Here is a 20,129-nt window from a genome sequence, read left to right as displayed (position 1 = left end):
AAAATCACCCACCAGAGTGGCCTGTGACCCTGCAAAATTCACCGGCCAAACAGAAAATTTACCCGGTTTTGGTGCTTGGCGGGTGTTCATTTCGGACCTTGACACTGTATTTTTTTCTCATTTAAAATGTTTTACTTCTAAAGAAATTAATAGTAATTTTGAAACATCCTGTATAAAATCATGGTCACTCATGTGAGATGAAGAGTTCAGTCATATCAGCAACCTTATAAAAGCTTTTTTTATTCTAAATGGAGCAGGGGCGCCTCATGGGGGCAGCAATGTTAGCGTCACATGACCAGCTGAATACTACTCAATTAATCTCAGTAACTGCCCTGTTATTGGACACTTTTATTCATGAATTAAATTAATCCTGGTTTACTGTCCATAGTGAGTTTCTACAATGGCATTGGTAACTGAAAACTACTGTGTTTGAATGATGCATAATCCAGGTCACTAGGTGCTGGTGTAAGACATGTATCGACATAATAAAAAAAAATTACCTTTAACCCTAACATAAACGCGCCAATTTTGCATTGAGTCAGACTGAGAACAGAACTAACGCCTTACATAAATCATGGCATGTACGATAAAAAGCAACATCAGTGATATGGCTTGTTGTGGCACAGCACTCATCAAATTACAATAATTAAACAGAGATAATGAATACAAAGAAACTTTGGAATCACAGTGTTGCGTATGGTCATCTGCTGCCACCCAGTGACCAAAAATAACACAACCTCAATAGACATTCCATCTGCATCCTTTCCAAAACTTCAATAATCTGGGGCTTAATGGATAATGGATGATGAAATGTGGAGAAACATCAAACAGAGTTTCCATGTCTATTTTTAATACTTTATTACATCATATTCTCCAAATTAGAGATACAAGTAAAAAATGTGTCTAAGGTTCACTCACACAATGCTGTGGCTGCGACTGGCAGCTATCCGCCCTGGCACCAGAGTTCAATTCCATGGTCCAACTCTGAGCCCCGGGCACAGGTTTCTCCAGATCTTCCTCCTCATCATCATCAATGTAAATTACTCCTCGCTCGATACATCTCCGCTTACTGCTCTTTAGAGAGAAAAAAGACAATGAGTTATGGCCATGTTAGTTAGAGCAAAGTTGACTTTGCATGATAATGCATGATATGAAAAGTTGAATGAATTATGGATTGTAATTATATTTTGAATATGATTAATGGATTCTTTAATATTTATTTGTTTATGTACTGTAAATATGAGTTTGTTTACCTTTGTTTTGTATGATTTTATGAGCACATGAAATGGGGCCGGGGAGCAATAATTTTTTTGTGGCAGTGTGTGTGTGCAAGCATGTGGCATGTTTCAGATGCTTCTACAGAGCGTGATGATAAGTCAACAAGAAGACAATCAATAATGTCATAGGAAAAGAAAGTATTTGTTGTGATACCTTCTGGTCTGTGAATGGTGTATGAATGCGCTTCCTAAAAGTCTTGAAATCATCATCTTGTTCTCCATAAGTAGTAAGGGAGGCTTGAAGTTTCTCAGATAGACGGGAAGACAAAGTGAACCTCTTAGGCTGGTTGCTTCTGTCTGTGGAAACAAGGGTGCGTCCTACATCAGAATGCCTAGACAGGACACATAGTCTACACTTAGGTAATCATCATACGAAATGTTTAAGAGAAAACTCACCTCCTTTTGAGAGAGGGGTCGTAGGTTGAGCAGAAGCACCTATACCAGTAAGATCAACCACCGGAGGTTTGCATGATGTACTGCTGGAAGTGGCATGTGCATCTTGGCTATGGCACACACACTGACATGGATTAGCCACTTCTGGCTTCACTCTGTTCCTTACCTTGATATTGAGACAAAGACACAAAAAAAGTACTGCAGTAGATTTGTGCTTTCAGTTCTTTCTGCTTGACACTGATGTCCTAAAAGCTTGGCTGTGCCAAGTTCTATTAAGTTCTGAGAATCATCACACGTATGAAATGATGCCATACTTTTTTTGAATCCACATTACATAACTTTGTCTCCTATTTATATCATGATGTCAAACAGAGCATACTAAATTTCTAGACGTACCATACTGTGCCTGTTGCCATGCAAGGGCTGAACACAGCAACGCAAAACTCTTCTCACTGCCGGTAGGGCTCTCTAATAGACAGTGTTGCCCATGATTAAGTCCACGAATGATCTAAGTGAAAAAGAAAATCATGCTACCAAACATAGTAGATCTCATTCCATAGAAGTGTGGACACCGCTGCTGTAAATGATGGCGATGGAGGCTTTTCTTTATGACTAACATGTGTAACATAATCTAACTACCATTTGACAAAAGCCTCCTTCCCTAACCAGCAGTTTACATTTCTGTCATGGTAGATTGCATATGTATCCTATAAGGTTGGGCATCTGTTGTAATGTTAGAAAACATACAACAGAAATTTTGACATGTTTCTACTTGAGAATGTAATCAATACATAAATGATAAATGTCCTTTTTTTACTCAGACAAGTGAATGACCAATTTACTTGTCCAAAGGACAAGCACATCACAATGCTAAATGTCGAGCCCTGCATCTTATATCCATTCAATGAATGTGAATGGTGACTGAGGCTGTCAGTCCCTAGTCTCAGCCTCAGACAGCATGCCCACAGTCAATGCACTTTGCTGTTTAAGTCAAAGGTCTGGCTACGCAAGACTAGTCAGTCCCTAAACTTTTGCCTGAACATCTCCTTTATGTTCCACGGAAGAGCGAAAGCCGTATGGATTTGGAACAACATGAGGCTGAGTAAATGCTCACAGAATTTACATTTTTGGATGAACTATCCCTTATAATTTGTCATCAAGCAAAATCCAGTGTGACATTTTGTTGAAGTCAAGAAAACAACTGAAATAGATCTTACAGAGTTCATAATGGCAAGCTGAGAGGAATACGCTTTGCAGGGGAAGTTTATCTTCACCCCTCCTATGGTGTACTCCACTGGAGCTGCAGCCATGCTGAATGTTTCTGAGTCCGCTGGAGGTCAATGTCTGAGGATACAATCATTAGTGCTGACTACACAATTGAACTGACTGACATTTGTCAAGAGAAATAATTTTTATTCTATTTTAATACAACAAATGTACACATGCCAATATTATTTAGCTGAATAATATAATACAAGACTGTAATACAAGTCAAGTTAATTTGATCTACAGTATGTTAGTTGGACTAACAATAGATATATATGCTCTTAATTCTAAAAAAAAAACAAAAAAAAAACAGGAGTAGTAATTGAACTGACATTTGACATAACGAATGACAGATCTACTAAGATACAATTTTACTGACTAAAGAGGAATAAACGTGTGCATTAAAGTTTTGATGTGCAGATATCATTGAATGCATTAGCTATTTTGTCATATTCAACCGATGTTACTAAATGAAAACACCCGTAAGATATTTACTGTACCTCAGGCGTAATGTAAAGAACAGGTATAACAGACAGGTTACTTCATAAAGAAAAGACTCACTATTAACGGTTAATGTCAGTGTAAACAAAATGAGGTACAAAAATGAAACTCCCGCCCAGCAGCAGAAGCAGGAAGTACATACGCGTAGTGCAAGACGTCAACTGTCAAAATAAAAGTCACAGGGACGTATCATTCAAATTATTGCATACGTTTTACCCAGCCAAATAAGGTTTAAACTAGATATAGAGACAAATTGCACTTTCTCTGATGCTCGAAATTATTTCATCAATTTTGGAACTGTCGAGCTCACAATTATTTTGGATAGACTTTTCAAAATTTTATTAATGAACATTTGCTAGTTGGTTTTTGCAGTGTATCATTTGTCAAACAAAACAGAATGGGTGTTTTATTATTAATATCTTATCGTTTCTTGACAAATAGCATATTCACCGAAGCAAATTCAGTAATCAAAAGCCTTAATTTATTGTTTTTGAAAACGAAATTAACCAATACATCCCAACAATTCTGAATTCAAAGGGGACCAAAGCTCTTAATACTGTCTGTCAGCCTATGCTTGTTTTGTAAATTATTTTGTTGCAAGTGCTGATGCATAGCCTAATATGTTAATAATATGTATAAATAATTTAATACTTTTTTCCTGTTCTCTTTTCAAATTGCTTACTTGTTAGTATGTCGTCTGCCTGCATTTTCTGTTATATTTCCCTAAAAATAAATAAATAAATAAATAAACAAACACAAACACACACACCGGTATTTTATAGCTCCACGACATACACACCCCTTATGCGTTGTTTTAACTTTCAAAATAAAAGTCTTTATATATATATATATATATATATATATATATATATATATATATATATATATATATATATATATATATATATATATATATATATATATATATATAAGGATAATTGCAAAGGTACATAGTAAGGAGAATCTACAGTAAATGCGTATTAAATCCGATTCACATCAAGATTTATAGACGAATACAGCAGGTGTGGCACGCAGATACATTCACGGGCGAGAGAAGTGTGTTTATTATTAGGGCAGAAAGCTTGTTTTGATAACCTGATTATGACATTTTATTACACACACACACACTCTCTCTCTCTCTCTCTCTCTCTCTCTCTCTCTCTCTCTCTCTCTCTCTCTCTCTTAATAAATAAATAATGAAACAAACAAACAAACAGTGGGCAAACTGCAACAAAACACAATGGCCAAACATGACTCACAGGCTTCTCCAAGCCTTTAATGTCAGGGCTTGAGATATCACACGAAATCACACACTGATCTGGGTTATATTTTGTATCCATTTGATACAAAACAAAGTCTTCTAAAACGGTGTTAAGCCTGGATGGCACCAGCAAGCATGAGACAGGATTATGCTGAAGCGTCATGCAGAATCTCTGATTATGGTGATCCCAAAATGCTTGGTGATGTAATTGCACCTTGAAAATATGCCCGTAATCCCAGGATTAGCATTATTAACACGCTCAGAGTGCAGTAAACCTCATTTCCATATCACTCAGCATTTCAGATGTGATTTTTCAGCAGGGTTTTTTTTTTTTTTTTTTTTTTATGTTTGAGTTTGCATTGTCTAGATTCTGTGTAGGCCTAATGTAGGTATGACAGATGCAGCCACATATGTATCCAGTATACATAATGTTAAAGAGATCCTGCTATCATGACGTAAAACAATAACTGAGACATAGGAACATAACAGGCTACAGCACCATGCTTGCCATAACCCTCACTAAAGATATAGTGGGATCCTATAGTCTGAGTCCACATTGAAAGTCTGGGATTTAAAATTATGTTTAAACCTGGAAATGACCAGTGTTTTAGTATTTTGACAAATTTAAAACAAATAAAACCTGATACGTAAAATGAATACAACATATTTAACAGGCTATTTGTGACATATTGACAAATTGTCAACTCCTTTGTTAAAAAAGTGAACACGCCAAGAACTCAGAAACATTACAAGATGCTCTTTGGAATATTCTCAAATCATGCTGGGAGAACATGGATTATCAGGTTTTCCACACACTTCTGAGGTCCATGCCAGTTTGAGTGCAAGCTCTTATTAAAACTCTTATTTTAGTATTAAAAAGTCATTTAATACTAAATACTAAAAAATCTGGAATTAATGTTATTTTCCCCCATTTAACTTTACACTTAAATTGTTATAATATAATTTATCATTTCTTTTAATTTATAATTCAGAATAGAAGCATTTTCACAAGTGGCTGTCAACTTTTGGACCCTATTGTATATTGTTTAGTATTTTTTAGTATATAGTGCTCCAGTAGCTCAACTGTTAAAGCATGGCGCTAGCAACGCCAGGGTTTGATTCCCAGGGAACACACAAACTGATAAAAAAAAAATAAAAAATGTATACCTTAAATCCACTGTAAATTGCTTTGGATAAAAGCGTCTGCCAAATGCATAAATGTAAATGTTGTTTGTGCCTCAAATATTACATTAAATAATAATATAATATCCCGGTTATAATATTATAATTGATATAACAACTGTTTGTATATGCAGGTGTGTAATTGAGAGAAGAGGCTGGTGAGACTCAGCTGTTACAGTATCTTACCCCAACTGTGGACGTGTGGGACCCCATGACCTACATTCACAGCAAGCTGTCCCCTACAGGGCCAAGATGTGACAACCCAGCAACATCACCTCCATTCTCTCCCGGTTCCCCAGCCAGCAGCTACATGACTATAGATTCCACCACCCAGAGGTTCTTCCCCATCTGCCTGAATTCAGAGTGTTTTTGTACACTACAAAAATAACACTGATTAATAACACTCTGTAACAAGAAGTCTTTTAACAGTCCCAAAAGTCCAAGAGCTTCCTAGATTTTTCCACATTTCAACAGCTGTCCTGTGTTTCTTCTAATCTTTTTTAGATGTTGTGATTTTTAATTAACATTCAGATGTAGATTGGAGCTTTTCAGTAGTTTCCTGTGACCGAAATGATTCAAGCCACTCTCATGAATATGATCACTGCCTGAGCACAATACAAAATTGCAGTCACCTCAACTCTACTATTTAATCTTTATTTTCAAAATAGTGTCATTTTATGGCAACATCTGGCTGCATGTGACTCTGATGCTCTTTATTGATTACAGCTAAGCCTCAAACACAGTTGTTCATAAACCAGCTCAAAAAGTCGCTTTGGATTAAAACATCTGCTAAGTGAATAAATGTATATATATACACATATATTTAGTAACCTTGAATAATAAAACTTTGTTTGCAACTGAACAGTAGATTAACTGACTGGCAAACCTCAGATGATGAGAAATGGCACAAATACTGTACGTGTTCTCCCATGATCCTAAATATTGGACCTTTACAGGGCTGCTTCCCCTGTTCTAGGTTATACTTTTTGTCACCTATGATTATACAGCCAAACATAGTGGCAGTCACATTATTAAAGGGTTTGTTCACCGAAAAATTAAATCTGTAATAATTTACTCACCCTCATGTTGTTCCAAAGAACACCATACAGGTTAGGAACACAAAAGGAGATGTTAAACATAATATTGACTGAGACTGAACATTCTGGCTTACATCTCCTTTTGTGTTCCATGGAAGACAGTAAGTCATACGTGTATAAAACAACATAAGGATGAGTAAAAGATGACAGAATTTTCATTTTTGGGTGAACTGTCCCTTCAAACCAGCACAGCAATACAACTCTTTGACCACAGGATGGCAGTATGATGTAAGGACTAGTCCTAAAGCATCCTCTTTCTTTGTTCTTTTGCCAAAACATGTTGTGTTTTTTTTTTTCTATAATTACTAAGAACAGAAAAAAATGCATCCTCGGGTTAAAATAAATAGTCTTTCACATTTAATTTAATTTACTTTTTGCTCATAATCGAGGTAACTCTGTCTCTGCCTCCTTCACAAACAAGAATAACAGTGCTTATGTAAATGGTTGCTGAGTAGACATTAAGATTGTCAGTGAGTTTGTCAGACAAACTGCAGTTTTGTGGCCTAATTGCGGCACTGATTTTATCATAATGATATTGTTCTACAAATGAATACGTTTCACAAGGAAATATATTTATTTGAGATGTATGTGTATGTGTGCACTCTCTTGCACACATACACACACTCACGTACATTCACAGCCGTCTGGTGGTAGTGTGTGTATCAGAGGCGCTGCTTTTGGTGACAGCGAGTGCTGTGTCCCTGCTGGCCCAGGGCAGGTACCCCATGCTGACGTGTTTAATTGTGTGCGTTCCCAGTCCACTATTACAAGTACATGTTCAAGTTGTGCCAAAAGAAGGGCAGCCTCGCCAACATGTGCCACTATATCCTCTCACACAAGTTGGTGGTCAGAAAAGAACCTTCCGGTCACAGCGCTAATTGTGTTCAGGCCTAAAAAATGGCTTGCGTCACTTCTGAGGAATAGTTATTTTTTAATTTCTATAGAAAACTATTTTTTTTTTAAATGTCTAAGAAACATGCTTCATGTACAGTGAACACACAAAGTATTTGAACACTTAAGCCATACTTAATGGACTGTATGAATGTTATTGCATTATATACAAAATATCAAACTAAGTGGGATATAAGGAAGATAGCACAAGTATACTTATCAAACACTTAATTTGTCAGGTTTTACATTATTAAACAATAGGCATGCTACTCAAACTATGGGACATGTCCATATTTAATGTGATTTACTACACTTGTGGTTACTCTGTTGGAAACACCTGTGTGAACTTGAAGGTGAGTGAAAATTACCAGTTGACCAGTTGAAAGTGATTACAAACATAGCATAAAAGAAGTGGGGAGAAAAGGTGTAGCATCATTTGTATTCAAATGCCACTTGGTTTGATATTTCTTTATCTATGATCTGAAATTCACAGTTTTAAAGGGATAGTTGACAAAAAAACCTGTCATCATTTACTCACCCTCATGTCGCATAATGCTAACATTCTACCTAACATCTTGCGTGTTCCATGGAAAAAGTAAGAAAGGTAAGTAAATGATGACATAATTTTCATTTCTGGGTGGGCTATAAATTTAAGTGTCCAAATACCTTACAGGGGCCACTGTATAGCCTATCTGTAGTTATCTTCCAGTCCAGAACACCTGAGCCGTTATCTTAGTTCTGTTTTGATGAGGACTTATGTGAATGAGAGAGAAAGTTGGGTTGTGTTTGGCTTCCACACCTCTCATCTTCTCTCTCCACTCATCTGCTCTCATCTCCCTCTGTCTGGGATGGTAAATAAGTTGGGTTGTGTTTGGCTTCCACTCCTCTCCTCTTCTCTCTCCTCTCATCTGCTATACTCTCCCTCTGTCTGGGATGGTAAATAAGGTTGGGTGTGTGAGAATCTCATTACCAGGACACAAAGCGGCATTTCCTCTGAGGATTGAGTGAGAGAGTGAAGGAGGGAAGAAGGGAGGGGACGAGCAGGGCGAATGGCCAGGCTCAATCACAACCACGCTGATGGGGAGGGAGAAGGAGGCAGCTGGGTTCCCGCTCAGGCCTTCAATTTCCTCCACAGTCCAGCCACTCAAGTGTGTAATTACTATGGGGTGTCATGAAGGTGCGATTCCTTCTTCTTGTAACACTCACCCCCTTCTTGCCCACACCCCCATCCAACTCTTGGCTCCCCACGCCCCCTGCACTCACTCCCAGTAAACACCCCCTATCTCATTTCTGCCCCAGGTGAGGACACTAGATCTAAATATGTCTGGTACTTGGATAGACATCCCAAAGCACACCTTCTCCATGTGTCATGGCGGTGTGGTCCCCTTCCAGCTGATTAGCAGTCCAATTTTAATTAATGTGTCCTACGCAAATTTCGTCATCAGCACAGTACACCGGACTGTCTGCTTGCAGCCCAGTTTTTCAAGACACATAGACGGTTCACTTCTCTCTGTCATTTGCGCATGCACCTGGTGCTGACTGTACTAAAATAGTATAACAAAGGAGTCATAGTGTGCATGCCTTGATTGCTTCCGTGTGGTCTCACGGTCAAAAGAGTGTTCTTTGAAAGACTCTGCACGAGATGTACCCACACATGGAAAATCAAAGTATACCCTAGCTTAAAAGTTTTTCTTTTGCACAATGTTTATGATGCAAATTTTGTCATCGGCACATTACCTGTGGAATGTCTGCATGCAGCCCAGTTTTTCTAGACACATGGAGAGCCCATGTCTATACATGTTGTGCACATGCACCTGGCGTTGACTGCACTAAAGAGTCTAGTCATTATCACAGAGCAGTCATAGTGTGCATGCTTCAAATGTGTCCATATGTTCTCACAGTCAAAAGATTACATTTTGAGAGGCTGAGCACTCAACTGTGCGTGAAACGGAATGAAAAAAGTATACCCTAGTGTTCCCTAAAGTATAACCTAGCCTTAAAGGAATATTCCGGGCTCAGTACAAGTTAAGCTCAATCAACAGCATTTGTGGCATAACATTGATTACCACAAAAATACATTTTGTCTTGCCCCTCCTTTTCTCTAAATAAAGCAAAAAACATCTGAGTCACAGTGAGACACTTACAATGGATGTTAATGGGGCCAATTTTTGAACGTTAAAATTCTCACTTAAAAAATATAGCCACAAGACATTAACAGTATGCGGGTAAACGTTATTTTAGTGTGATAAATCACTTACTAACCTTGTCTGTGTAAAGTTATAGTTAAAGGTGCAATATGTAACAATTTTCATGTAATATGTGCCTTTTTTTGCCAATGTGTGAATGGCTTGTAACGCAACTTAAAAAATGAGTCCTTCCCGGACATCCTAGGTTGCCTATTAAAGCCTGTAGACTGATTTTCATGTGAAGGGAGCGGGTCGCTTTTGCCGGGAAAATCCAAAGGATGTGACGTTTATGCGCGCTCCCGAGAGCCTTACCTCAGTGCTTCTCTTCCACTATTCAACAGCGACAACTCTCTGCAACACTAGGTAACATTATCTTAGAGATGAATCCAGCAAACGTCCGGCTTCCAGCACAACACCGACTCCTACACAAACTCAGAATAAGCCAAAAAAAAAAAAATAATAATAATAATTATCTACTGAATCCCCATCTGGCTAAGTGGGAACGTAATCGTGGTCGAGCGAAAACTAGAGTGAACATCAGCAGGGCATTTGATTCCTGGAGGGACCTTCGTTCGGTTTTGGGGATCAAAACCGTCCCTGAATTGGTGTTCTTCTTATTGGACAGGTAAGCTTACATAACTGCAAAGCTGTTATAAAACAATAGCGCATCGATATATCAAAATGTCAGTTTTGATGGAATCACATCAATACTGAATTGTGTCAACATATTTATAATGTACAGTCTATTTTATAAACAGCTACTGTCATCATCCACCAAATTTAGCTAATAGCTATTGATAAAGCTGGCTAGCTAGCTAATGCCGACATTGACTGCATTGATACGATAGCCTATGTATCATGCAAAGAAAAGTGATTTCTTCAAACTACAGTCTCGCATAGTCAGAACTATCCACACTTTGTTTTAGCCCTGTTCCAGCAATGGAGAGTCAAATATAATATACAGTCTAAAAGTTTGAAATAAAAAAATCATAACTGTGTAATTTTAATTATGCTACCTCACTTGTCAGCATGATGTCGGTGAATCACGTTAAGTCTCTTTGTACGTTACGTCATTGTTTTGGTCGATGCTCGCATCCCTATGTAGTGTGTTCATGAGCACGAGCAACAGGTAGCTGGCTGCAGTTCACTTAATGGCCACAGGTGTCATTAATGACAAGGGTTTCTGAATCTTACATACTGCACCTTTAATTTTACTACTTCATTGCCATGACGATGTAATTTCAACAAATCCTAAAATCCTAAAATGACTAAAAATTAAGATTTAATCAACTTTACAGCTCAAATAATACATGAGTTTTAACAGAACAATTAATGTAAGTGCTTTTATAAAAATTATAAGCTTCACATTTCTGCCTTTGAACCCTTTAAAAACTGGCCCCACTTCCATTGTAAGTGCCTCACTGTAACCTCTATTTTTGCTTTTTTTAAAGAAAAGGAGGGGTGAGTTGAAATAATTTTTTATGGTATTCAACATTATACTACAAATGCTGTCATCTGAATTTAACTTGTATTGAACCTGGAATATTCCTTTAATGTTGGACTGCAAAATTTAGCTGTTGCTGCTTCTGAAGTGGCTTGAGTTAGGGCTGGAAGATTATAACAAAAATCTAAATTGACAATTATTTATCTTAATATTGTAATTGTGATTAATTTTGATTAATAGAATTTAACTGCATGACATATTCTTTGTGTCAGCTGCACATCCAAAACAAGCTGTGAACTGTGTTCTTGAATGACTTTATTATAGTTTTATAAATCAAGACTAGTTGCCTTAACTCAAACATTGGCCTTCTTAGCAGCTTAAAAAACAGGTGTTATTATAGTTATTACAGTTATTACAAATAATAAACATACGCGAGCAACATATTTGTCTGTAATTGGTTACAGTGGTCAACCACTGATCAAACACAAACACATGTTGAATAGTAAATGACATAAAAAATGTTGACGCAGCATGAGTAAGACCTACATGGACTTCTATAATTGACACTTATCAAGATTAGTTTATTATGGCAGCTGTAACTGTACTCTAAATTATTTATTTGATTGATTGTGCTGTTCTAGTTGGAATTATCAAATTGCTGTCTCAAATGCAGCTTGGAGGATATTTACACTTGGTATTTTCATGATAGAATATCTATCCGATTAGCAGAACCTCATGAAGTGACCAAGTGTAAATACCCCCTTAAATTAGTTTACATCAAGCAGTGTTCTTTTTGTATTATATTCCCCTTTCAAATAAGCTAAAGGTGAGTGGTTTTGGAAAAATTTGATGTTTATGTTTTATGCTGACTTTGCTGAAAAATATTAATTATTTTTGGTTGTCTTTATGCGTGGGGGAAATGATGAGGAAATTATTCCCAAAAATGTCAGTTTTTGGAGGGCTATAGTACTAATAAACAAGCTGATTGGACTGACACATGGACCCATGCCCATTTTGGAGTGGCCCTCTGTGCCCATCAGGTAGATCCAATAGGCCCACTGACCCACAAAACTGCTGCCCAAAATCATCATGCCAGATAGGCATGCTCGGTCAGGCATAGGAACACACAGAGTCTCACTGCTGCCTCTCCAGTACGAGCCAGCAAACTGGCACCATGTGTGTGTTTGTGTGTGAGAAGGAGCTTGTTTGAGGTTCTTTGTGTATTGCGGCTGGGTCTGTTGCTTTGAAGCTGCTCAATGACCGCACAAGGCCTTCTCGCATTGGGAGGCGGTGAGCAATGCATGCTTGTCATTTGTATACAGCTGTTTCTTTCATCTGGTCCTCCTCTATCATCCTAACCCCCATCCTACCACCCCCCACTCCCCACTTCCCAGCCTCCTCCAAGCCCCCTACCCTTTTGCAACTTCGGCAGCATTTACAGACAAAGGAGAGAGATCATTTGCTTACTGATAAGCATACAAAAACACATAAACATAGCTAGCATCTGCTTCCTGACTGCCTTGTATCCAGCATGGAGAGATATGGTGGTTTGTGAATCAGAATCAGAATCAGAATGAGCTTTATTGCCAAGTGTTCTTGCGCACACAAGGAATTTTTTTTATGGTGATAGGAGAAACGTCTTGGTTACTGATGTAACCTCTGTTCCCTGATGGAGGGAACGAGACGTTGTGTCGATGTAGTGACACTAGTTGGTTCGATCTTGAGAGCCCCAATCACTTTTGCTTAAAATAGAAAAGGCCAATGAAAATTGGCGAGTGGAATTTGCATGCCACTCTCCGCCCCGGACATACACTCATTCAGATTTATGCTGAGGAGCCGATAGAGAGTCCTGGCCATGTCAGTGGCCAGTTCAGCGCCACGGCAGGAGGGACACAACGTCTCATTCCCTCCATCAGGGAACAGAGGTTACATCAGTAACCAAGACGGAGGCACCCTCACCCTGCACCGTAGTGGAGAGGATGCTACTGAACCGGGGCGGGCGTTTGGTGAACTGGATTGTGTAGCTGAGGCAAATCGTCCTGATGAGCCACCGTGAGGGACTGGAGAGCTCTAACCACGCCTCCAGTCTCCGTGACAGCGGCACCACTGGAGTACTCAGGGAAGTACTCGCATTCGCCTGATTGACCGGAAAGACTTCCAGCACCTGGCTGTTGCGAGTGCGCTGGCCCAGGGAATGAGGAAACTGCTCTTTTATTGACCATGTGGGTGCCGAGGCCCAGAGGGCACTCGGCGATGTTATACACACCACGCACTGGCCCAGGGGTGATATGACTTTCTTCTCTACTGATTAGTTCGTTCAGACCCTTTATTTTTAATATTCTCCACTTTCCAATGCTATCTATACAGTAAACACTGTTTTATGAAATAATTGCTTTATTTTCTCTAATCAGTTCCCTATCTGTCACTCACTCGACGCTGGTGTCGATGTAGTGACACTAGGGGTCACTCTTGGGAGCCCGAGACACCTCTGGTCTTTGATAAAAGGCCAATGAAAATTGGCAAGTGGTATTTGCATGCCACTCCCCCGGACATACGGGTATAAAAGGAGCTGGTATGCAACCACTCATTCAGATTTTCTCTTCAGAGCCGAACGGTCATGCTCACTGAGCTGAATACTACTGTTCATTCATCTTTGCTGGATCTGACGGCGCATTTCAGCGGCTTCTCCCCCCTCTGCACTGGTGCACTGCAGAGAACACCCCTGGGTGCTTCGGCAGAAAAACTAGAGAGTATATTTTCTGAAAGAGCATTTTTCCTCTCTAAAAGAGTATATATTTCTCTAAAAGAGCGCACACACGGAACGTCTTTTTAAAGACGCGTCTTTTTAAAGATGCTTTTCCGATTGTGTGTTATTCCTGGTTGTGCTCGTTATCTCTCGCCTTCTAACTGTCACGATCACTGTCTTTCGTGTCTGGGCACTGCTCACGCGGAGACAGCGTTCGTGGATGGTCACGTTCTCATTGCGAGAATATGTCCATGGCAACGCTGCGGTCGTGGCTCGCCTTCGTAAGAAAGCGAGCCACCCCAGAGCCTCCTGCCTCAGTCCTTTTACCCACGGGTATGAGGCCAGCGCGGCTAGCACTGGGGGCGATTTGGGGACCCCAATGGGACTGCCTCTGCCGGGTATCCCCCGCGGACCTCCCATTCCCCAGCCTGATCGGGCTTCCGGGTGAGTCCGCCGGCTCGTCTCACGGCGAGTTCGACCTCTTATTCGGAGCCCGCGAAAGTGATGAGCTCTCGAGTGCAGCATCGGAGAGCGGGCTCGTCCAGTCAGAAGCCTCAGCTGGGCTCCTCCCTTCGGAGTCGATTGCCCAGTCACAGGCTGATGCGGAGTTGACGACATATTTTCCCGGGCAGCCGCGAGCGTCGGTTAGAGTGGATTTCACTGCTCTTCCCTGAACCCTCGCGGCTTGGTGATCGGTTCCTGGGCTCGCGGCGCCGCTCAAAACCACGCCCCACCCCCGTTCCTTTCTTCCCAGAAGTGCATGAAGAGCTGACAAGGTCGCGGGAGGCACTTTTTACTGCCTGGTCCCGATCTTTTCAGCTTCCACGCCCTCACTACCCTCGATGGTGGGGTGGCCAAGGGCTATTCGGCACCTATGCCCGCAGAGCGCTGCCACCTGGCGCGGGTGCCCAAAGCCCCCGTCCAAGGCCTGTAGGTTTACGTCGTCTCTGACGGCCAAGGCCTACAGTGCCGCTGGACCAGCCGCCGGGATTGATGCAGGAACTGCGCTCAGCGACCGACCTCGCTCTCCGAGCGACGGAGGTCACACCGCAGTCTCTCGGGCGGACGATGGCCACACTAGTGGTCCAGGAGCGCCACCTTTGGCTCAACCTGGTCGAGATGGGTGAGGCCGACAAGACATGATTCCTTGCTGCCCCCATTTCCCAGGTGGGCCTATTCGGCGACACCGTCGAGGACTTTGCCCAGCAGTTCTCGATGGTAGAGCAGTAGCTGGATGCTAGACGGCATATCCTGCCCCGGCGTGTCTCAAGATCCCGCACCCCGTCTACTCATCGCCAAGGGTGTCCCCCTGCGGTGACTGCACCGGCTCCGCCGCAGCACGCCCCTTTGGCCCAGCCCCGGCGTGGAGCCCACCACAGGAAGCAGACACCACCAGTCTCGCAGCCGCCCAGAACCTGTGAAAGGCTTCAAAGCGCCCTTGAGACAGGCGACCCAGAGACAACAAAACCCGCTGCTCTGGAGTTGGTAAGCAGATCTCCGTCTTTTTGTTACTTTTTGCATTTAATTGCGCTGCATGCCCAAGTGGCTGCAGTACTCAAGAGCTCAGCAAGAGCGGTTTCCTTGTTCCCTGGGTCACGTATCCGGTGTGTACGGCCATCATCACGACCACCGTCCACCACTCTATTTGGCAGGTTTTGCGCTCCAGCGGTGGTCTCCCGCCCCTGAGCGCCCAGCTGTGGCACAAATCCGCCCCCGATGTGACAGTCTCCATGGGTCACGAGCACAGGCCTCTTCCTCCCCCGTCCCAGGCTGTTCCAGGGGTGGTCACAAGGAGCCGGGTAAGTGCTTCGATGTCCTTAGACTCAGCATGGCCACGACGTGGTGTGGCGAGGCCCCACCTGCCGGTACGTCCGATGACGTTGTCCCTTTGGTCCCCCTTGCGCGGAACTTGGACGCATGGCTTGCGCTTTCCAATCCATCACGAGGGCTGGTCCGGACCGTCCGACTCTGCTGCGCAATTCACTTCACCGGGCATCCACCCAGGTTCAGCGGTGTCCACTTCACCTTGGTGAAAGACAAAAACGCTGCTACCTTGCGCGGAGATCGCCACCCTCCTACGGAAGGGTGTGATAGAACCTGTCCCTCCAGCCGAGATGAAGAAGGGGTTTTTCAGCCCCTACTTCATCGTACTGAAAAAAGGCGGTGGGTTGAGGCCAATCTTGGACCTGTGAGTTCCGAACTAGGCTTTACACAGACTCCCGTTCGAGATGCTGACCCAAAAACGCATTCTGGCGAGCGTCCGGCTTCAAGATTGGTTCGTGGCGGTAGACCTGAAGGATGCGTACTTCCACGCCTCGATCCTTCATCGACACAGACCCTTCCTGCGGTTCGCGTTTGAGGATCAGGCGTATCAGTACAAAATCCTCCCTTTCAGTCTGTCCCTGTCCCCTCGTGTCTTTACGAAGGTCACAGAGGCTGCCCTTGCCCCGTTAAGGGAGGTGGGCATTCGCGTTCTCAACTATCTCGATGACTGGCTAATCCTAGTTCACTCTCGAGACGTGTTGTGCGCACACAGGGACCTGGTGCTCTCACACCTCAGCCGGCTAGGGCTTTGGGTCAACTGGGAAGAGAGCAAGCTCCTCCCGGTTCAGAGCATCTCTTTTCTCGGTTTGGAGTTGGACTCAGTCTTCTTGACGGCACGCCTTACAAACGAGCACGCCCAGTCAGTGCTGGCCTGTTTGAAGGCGTTTAAACAGGGAACAGCAGTTCCACTGAAACTTTTTCAGAGGCTCCTGGGGCATATGGCATCCTTGGCGGTAACCACCCCACTCAGGTTGATTCATATGAGGCCGCTTCAGCACTGGCTCCAGACTCGAGTCCTGAGATGGCCATGGCACCACGGGACACACCGCGTGGCCAATACGTTGGTCTGTCACCGTCTTTTCAGCCCTTGGACCGACCTCTCATTCCTACGGGTAGGTGTTCCTCTAGAACTGGTCCCGAGGTGCGTCGTGGTCATGACAGATGCCTACAAAATGGGCTGGGGCGCTGTTTGCAATGGGCATGCAGCCGCCAGTCTCTGGACAGGTCTGCGACTGTATTGGCACATCAACTGCCTCAAGTTGTTGGCAATTCTGCTCGCCCTGCGGAGGTTTCGGCCGTTGATCCAGGGCAAGCATGTGTTAGTTCAGACAGACAACACGACAATGGTAGCATATGTCAACCGCCAAGGTGGTTTGCGCTCTCGTTGTATGTCACAACTCGCCCGCCGTCTCCTCCTCTGGAGTCAGCAGCACTTCAAGTCGCTGCAAGCCACTCACATCCCGGGCAACCTCAACACTACAGCGGATGCGCTGTCACAACAGGTTACCCTCAGGGGAGAGTGGAGACTCCAAATCAGCTGGACCACCTGAAGGTGGAGTCGATTCGACAAGCACAGGTGCATCTGTTCGCCTCCCAAGAATCCTCCCCACTGCCCGCTCTGGTACGCCCTGACCGAGGCCCCCCTCGGCATAGACGCGCTGGCACACAGCTGGCCCCCTGGCATTCGCAAATATGCATTTCCCCCAGTGAGCCTGCTTGCACAGACCCTGTGCAAGGTCAGGGAGGATGAGGAGCAGGTCGACCTGGTAGCACCTTACTGGCCCGCCCAGATGTGGTGCTCGGACCTCATGCTCCTCACGACAGCTCCCCCCTGGCAAATTCCCCTAAGGAAGGACCTTCTTTCTCAGGGAAGGGGCACCATCTGGCACCCGCGCCCAGACCTCTGGAATCTCCATGTCTGGCCCCTGGACGGGACGCGGAAGACCTAAGCTGTCTCCCACCTGCGATGGTAGACACGATCACTCAGGCTAGGGCTCCCTCTACGAAGCACCTGTATGCCTTTTAAGTGGCATCTGTTTGCTAAGTGGTGTTCTTCCCATCGGAAAGACCCCCAGAGATGCGCAGTCAGATCAGTGCTTTCCTTCCTGTAAGAGAGGTTGGAAGGGAGGCTGTCCCCTTCCACCTTGAAGGTGTACATTGCAGCCATAGCAGCACACCATGACACAGTCGACGGTAAGTCCTTAGGGAAGCACGACCTGATCATCATGTTCCTAAGAGGTGCCAGGAGGCTGAATCCCTCCAGGCTGCGCCTCGTTCCCTCATCGGACCTCTGTAGTTCTTCAGGGTCTACAGAGAGTCCCCTTTAAGCCTTTGCAGTCAGCCGAGCTTAAGGCACTCTCCTTGAAGACTGCCCTACTGACTGCGCTCACTTCCATCAAGAGGGTAAGTGACCTGCAAGCGTTCTTTGTCAGCGAAACGTGCCTGGAGTTTGGTCCAGGTTACTCTCACGTGATCCTGAGACCCTGACTGGGCTATGTGCCCAAGGTTCCCACCACCCCTTTAGGGACTAGGTGGTGAACCTGCAAGTGCTGCCCCAGGAGGAGGCAGACCCAGCCCTGTCGTCGCTGTGTCCGGTGCGTGCTTTACGCATCTATTTGGATTGCACGCAGAGCTTTAGAATCTCTGAGTCTGCTTTGGTGCACAGCGGAAAGGAAGCGCTGTCTCCAAGCAGAGGATCGCCCACTGGCTCATTGACGCCATAACTATGGCATATCTCGCCCAAAACATGCTGCCCCTGGTAGGGCTATGAGCCCATTCTACCCGTCGTGTAGCGGCTTCTTGGGCCCTGGCCAGAGGTGCCTCTCTAACAGACATTTGCAGAGCAGTGGGCTGGGCAACACCCAACACCTTTGCAAGGTTCTACAACCTCCGGGTGGAACCAGTTTTGTCCCAGGTAGTGGCACGCAATACAACCGGATAAGCCCGGGATAGCCGGCCGGGTGTATTGCTTGCACATAGCGCCTTCCACCTTAATTCCCAGTAGTGTTCACAAAATTTGTTCCCTGGTTGACTTCCTCCGAGCCCTGTGGCAGTCGAGTTTTCGGAAAGACTCACTGCCGGCCCAGTACACGCGCTAACTAAGAGCCCTGTTTTGGGGTAGGTGCTCCGCATGTGGTGGTTCCCTGTAATCGTTTCCCATGCGATCTATATCCGCCACTAGTTCGTTTCCCTGCTGGCAAACTGCATCTTCCTTGGGCAGAGCCCCTCTGCCCCAGTCTCCATGTTTGTAGTAACTCCACCATTGGGCAGGATCTACCTTGAAGGCTCTCCACATGGTTGGAAAGACCATGTGACATATTTTTCCACTTAAATATCCCCCCCTCTCTTTGAGCGAGGTGTGGTCTCCGCAGTGTCTTCCCCTTGGGAGGGACACCCCCCGACTAGACCTGGTGGCCCAGCTGGATAATCCCCCTTCTTTTTTAGGGAGTGGAAAAAGAGAAGGTGAAAAGAGGCCACGACTGGGTTGAGCCTGTCTCTATCTTTGGGTAGTCGACTTGTCCCCAAAAAGGGCCGTTCGACACTCATAACTGTGTTGGGGGAGGTTACGTGTCGACCTGGTGTGCTGGCTATGAGGCACACAGCAAGTCTGCCCACCACACACCGCCAGTTCACGTAACACAGTTCAGCCTTGTGGCTTTTGTATAGGGACCCCTAGTGACACTACATCGACACCAACGTCGAGTGAGTGACAGATAGGGAACGTCATGGTTACTGGTGTAACCTCCATTCCCTGATGGAGGGAATGAGACGTTGGTCCCTCCTGCCACAACGCTGAACTACCCGCTGAAATGGCCGGACCTTATATCGGCTCCTCAGCGTAAAACCTGAATGAGTGGTTGCATACCAGCTCCTTTTATACCCGTATGTCCGGGGGAGTGGCATGCAAATACCACTCGCCAATTTTCATTGGCCTTTTATCAAAGACCAGAGGTGTCTCGGGCTCCCAACAGTGACCCCTAGTTCACTACATCGACACCAACATCTCGTTCCCTCCATCAGGGAACGGAGGTTACACCAGTAACCATGACGTTTTCCATTAT

General features: G+C 44.0%; 1 pseudogene; it reads right to left on the bottom strand.

The window, feature by feature from the left end:
* LOC127429664 (Fanconi anemia group J protein-like) overlaps positions 1 to 4,154 on the bottom strand; it is a 48,693-nt pseudogene extending 44,539 nt beyond the window's left edge.
* Between the last annotated feature and the right edge of the window lie 15,975 nt (positions 4,155 to 20,129).

Source organism: Myxocyprinus asiaticus, chromosome 39, assembly GCF_019703515.2.
Source record: "Myxocyprinus asiaticus isolate MX2 ecotype Aquarium Trade chromosome 39, UBuf_Myxa_2, whole genome shotgun sequence".
NCBI lineage: Eukaryota > Metazoa > Chordata > Actinopteri > Cypriniformes > Catostomidae > Myxocyprinus > Myxocyprinus asiaticus.
This window is presented reverse-complemented; position numbering and strand designations above follow the sequence as displayed.